This window comes from Glycine soja, chromosome 17, assembly GCF_004193775.1.
Source record: "Glycine soja cultivar W05 chromosome 17, ASM419377v2, whole genome shotgun sequence".
Lineage (NCBI taxonomy): Eukaryota > Viridiplantae > Streptophyta > Magnoliopsida > Fabales > Fabaceae > Glycine > Glycine soja.
In genome coordinates this window covers 25,926,332-25,930,992 of record NC_041018.1, presented here as the reverse complement: position 1 = coordinate 25,930,992, position 4,661 = coordinate 25,926,332, and the positions used below count along the sequence as shown (strand labels likewise).

The window sequence follows — 4,661 nt, the reverse complement described above, 5'->3', positions numbered from 1 at the left end:
TATGGTTTGCTTGGGCCAGCAGCATTTTGGAAGGAAGGAGCAGGCTGTTGTTGTTGTTGCTGAGGGCTGGACCATCTGAGGTTAGGGTGGTTCCTCCATCCAGGGTTGTATCTATTGCTGGAAAGGTCATAATTGCTCTGCTGTGGTTGATTTTGCTGTTGAGGTTGAGGAGGTCTATTGTAAATATTTGCAGCATAAGCTTCAGGTTGCTCAATTGCTCCAGGTTGCTGCATGGAAGGGCAAAGGTCTGTATGGTGGTCAGCAGAGGAGCACAAACCACAAACCCTTGCGACAGGTACATATTTCTGATTCAAGGCCAGCTGGGTTACTAAGTTGACCAACGCATCCAGTTTGCCTTCAAGCTTCTTAGTTTCAGATGATGCAGATGGGTTTGTAGCTACCTCATGCACTCCTCTAATGACTATGGCATCATTTCTGGCGCTAAACTGCTGGGAGTTGGAGGCCATCTTCTCAATTAAATTTCTGGCTTCAGCAGGAGTCATGTCTCCAAGGGCTCCACCACTGGCAGCATCTATCATACTTCTCTCCATATTACTGAGTCCTTCATAAAAATATTGGAGAAGAAGTTGTTCTGAAATCTGATGGTGGGGGCAACTGGCACATAGTTTCTTAAATCTCTCCCAGTACTCATACAGGCTCTCTCCACTGAGTTGTCTAATACCTGAGATATCCTTCCTGATGGCTATGGTCCTGGAAGCAGGGAAATTTTTTTCTAAGAATACTCTCTTAAGGTCATCCCAGCTCGTGATGGACCTTGGAGCAAGGTAATACAGCCAGTCCTTTGCCACTCCCTCTAATGAATGAGGAAAAGCCTTCAGAAATATGTGATCCTCTTGGACATCTGGGGGTTTCATGGTGGAGCAGACAATGTGAAATTCTTTCAAATGTTTGTGCGGGTCTTCACCTGCAAGGCCATGAAACTTTGGAAGCAAATGAATCAGTCCAGTTTTAAGAACATATGGGACATCCTCATCAGGGTATTGGATGCACAAGCTTTCATAGGTGAAATCAGGTGCAGCCATTTCCCTTAGAGTCCTCTCACGAGGTGGAGGTTGTGCCATGTTCTCAGAATGTGCAAAATCAGAATGCTCAGAATCAGAATGCTCAAAATTATAATGCTCAAGATCAGGATGTTCAAAATCACCAATAACAGAATGCACAGATTCACCAGTTATGGAATGCTCAGAATGATCAAAAGGTATAAAATGATGCCTAACTAATCTATGAAATGTCCTATCTATCTCAGGATCAAAGGGTTGTAAGTCAGATGGATTGCCTCTAGTCATACACTACATTCAGCATGCACACAACTAGTTGCCTTGTCATGTAAATAAAGGTGTAGGTTTGAACTACAGCTACCCTCAAATGATATCCAAATGACTTGAAATTTTGTGAGCAACCTTATAAAATGATGAGAAGATAGCAAAAAAAAATTCAGACAAAAATTCAAAGTCTAACTATGAAAGCTAAAATTGGTAGGTTAAGAAAAATAAGTGAATAAAACTTGAAAAATAAAAAACTTTTGACAGAATCGTTTTTTTTGGATGATGTCACGGCGTAGGAAATTTTTTTCTACCCCAAATGCATATATAATAATTGCGATTCTGATAACCGGAGCAAAAGTTATGGCCGTTTGAAGTTTTGACAAACACAAAATTTGCTAGTTTTTTGGAACTTTCAAATCTGACCAAACTAAAGGCTCTAACTATTTTTCCCACAAAATATGGATTAAAAGAAGTTACCACAAAAAAATTCAGCCAAAAATAACAACCCTAGCTACTAAAACAAAAAATCCCAAATAATTCAGCATGGGTGGTCGCTAAAATCCGTCTCTAATTGATTTCTACTACTACTCTGTTTTTCCGCAAGCTGATTTCTACTACTACTACTCTGTTTTCAAGCACTACTCTGTTTTCAAGCACAATCTTCACAGCAAAACACCCAAGACTGAAACAGGGAAAACGCTTAATGGGAAAACTGAAACAGAACACACATTAAACAAAATACCAGGACACTAAACAACACTAACACACATACTAACACAATACTAACAATTAAACATAAAACACGAAAGGATTAAACACACAACACTAGCTAGCTATTATGAACCTTTGGACACTGCTCCCCGGCAACGGCGCCAAATTTGATCGAGGTCGTACCCGAATCAAATAAACATGAAAATGCAGTAACTAGGAAGTGATCCTAGGTCGTTTCCCAACGAGCAGTGACAAGCCAAATGTTCATAATATACTTGCAGTAACAGTAACGATGGGGGGGGGGGGGGGTTTGGTTGTTTGGTAATTAAAGAGCAGAACAAATAAAATGGAATACGAAACTACTAATATTAAAAACGGGTTGTTTCCTCTGATTCAGAAGCCACTCTCTTATCCTGGGTTATGGAGAATTCGTCCCTAACAGTCAACCACTTAATCCAACCCTATTTCAATTTACTAAGCGAAAATCAACTTAGGGTTTTCAATACGTGATTAGGCACCACATACACCAGTTTAGCCCTTCGTCCATTAAGCATGAACGCAAGTTAGGCTCAGAGGCAATTAATCGAACACGAAGCGTGCACTGATTAATATTCACGAAATTGGGATAACTGGTGAAGGGAAAACTGCCAGGAAACCACATTACAAACGAAACCTCAAAGAGAGTTGGGCTTCGTCCTCAAAAGGAAACAACACCAGAAAATCTAGCCTTCCATGGATTCAAACAGAAAACGCAAATGAAACATGAAGCAGAAACGTAAATGAACAGAAACGTAAATGAAAGTAGAAGAAGAAGCAAGAATGAACTCGTAATTAGAAGCAGAAAATGGAAATTTGCATTAAGAATGAAAACTGTAACAAGGGAACAGAAAAACGTGAAAACCTAAAACCAAAGCTCTGAATAATGAAAATAGCATAGCAGAATAGAATGCCCTCCACGAATCCCAAGGCAGCTATTTAAAAAGAGTCACTCAAAGTCACTGGGCCCTATTACAATACTCTGGCCCAAAACAAAATAAACACTGAACAACATAAAATAAAATTGCAAAATTTCCTAATTAGAAATTAACTAAGGTAAGCGCTGCTTTATTTGTCCTCTTCAAGTCCACAACCAAAATCCGGATTAAGCCCAATGTTTCATTAATTCCTGAAATTAGATTAAAAACATCAAATTAGCTAAATGAGCCCAAATAATAAAACTGCCTAATTAATTGACAATTAAGACCAATCAATGATTAAAATGGTGCAAAAAGGGTTTAGAAAATAGAAGAAAATGATGGCACATCAATGGGACCTCTCCAAATACAAGCCTTCCGCAAGGCGTATGGAAAGATCTTAGATTTGACCATAGCAGAGATATCCACAGAAGCCATTGCATCACTCACCTAATACTATGACCAACCCTTGAGATGCTTCACGTTTGGAGACTTCCAATTAGTACCAACCGTTGAAGAATTTGAGGAGATTCTAGGATGTCCTCTTGGGGGAAGGAAACCGTATCTTTTCTCCGGGTTTGTTCCCTCCTTGAGCAAAATTACAATTGTGGTCAGGGATTCGGCGAGAGGATTGGACCGCGTAAAGCAAACTTGAAACGGCATAGTGGGCCTACCACGAAAGTACTTAGAAGGCAAGGCGAGGGATATGGCGAATCAAGAGGAGTGGGTCCCGTTTATGGATGTATTAGCATTGCTAATCTTTGGGGTTGTCCTCTTTCCAAACGTGGATGGTTTGGTGGACCTAGCCGCAATTGATGCTTTCCTTGCATATCACCATAGCAAAGAGAGCCAGGTGGTAGCTATCTTGGCAGACTTATTTGACACATTTGACCGAAGGTGCGAAAAGAGTAGTGCATAGATCATCTGTTGTTTACCCGCTCTTTGTGTATGGTTGGTTTCGCACTTGTTCCAACAAGACATAAAGCATCCATGTCCGCTCCGAAGCCATCGCTCGTGTGTCAAGAAAAGAAGAGTAGATTGGGACCAACACTTGGCTGGGATAGGAGGCAGAACAGTCAATTGGTTTCCACGATGGAAAGAAGGAAATGAAGGTGTTCTCTTCTCATGTGGAAGCTACCCAAACATCCCGTTAATAGGAACGAGGGGTTGCATTAACTACAATCCCGCGCTTGCTATAAGACAGTTAGGGTACCCCATGAGGGGAACACCGGCGGAAGAAAGCCTGTCTCCTTTCCTTGTGAGAGATTTTGGCACGCAAAATTTCAAGGTTATACAAAGAGTCCATAAGGCGTGGGAAAGCCCGTTAAGGAAAGATAAAGAACTTAGGAGCATTCGTAATGGCATCATTGGTGGTTATCATGAATGGCTGAAAGTTCGTACACGAAGTTTAGATTGGCTCGCCAAGTTAAAGATTATCAACGAAGAGAATTTCGAAGCTCCGGAAGAGGATGAAGAAGTCCGAGCTCTGAAAACCGAACTAGGAAAAGCGAGACTTGCCAAAGAAAAATTCAAGTTGGTCGCTACAGACGTCCGGAAAGAGTGTGCCGGGTTACGAGAAGAAAATGTAGCTACCACAAAAGCCCTTGAACAAGAAACCAAGAGGGCTCGCAAGGAAGAGCATGGCCGTGACAAATTTCGTGGAGCATTGTGGGGCAGCAACAATGAGCTCAAGCTTCGAAGGGAAGAGAGA

The 4,661-nt window shown here is 41.3% G+C and overlaps 1 non-coding gene across 1 annotated transcript; it reads left to right on the top strand.

Moving 5' to 3' along the window:
- Window positions 1–597: 597 nt before the first annotated feature.
- LOC114394366 lies at window positions 598–704 on the top strand. The gene has a single exon (XR_003662765.1). It is a non-coding gene; the product is annotated as a small nucleolar RNA R71 (small nucleolar RNA).
- The last annotated feature ends 3,957 nt before the right edge of the window (window positions 705–4,661 follow it).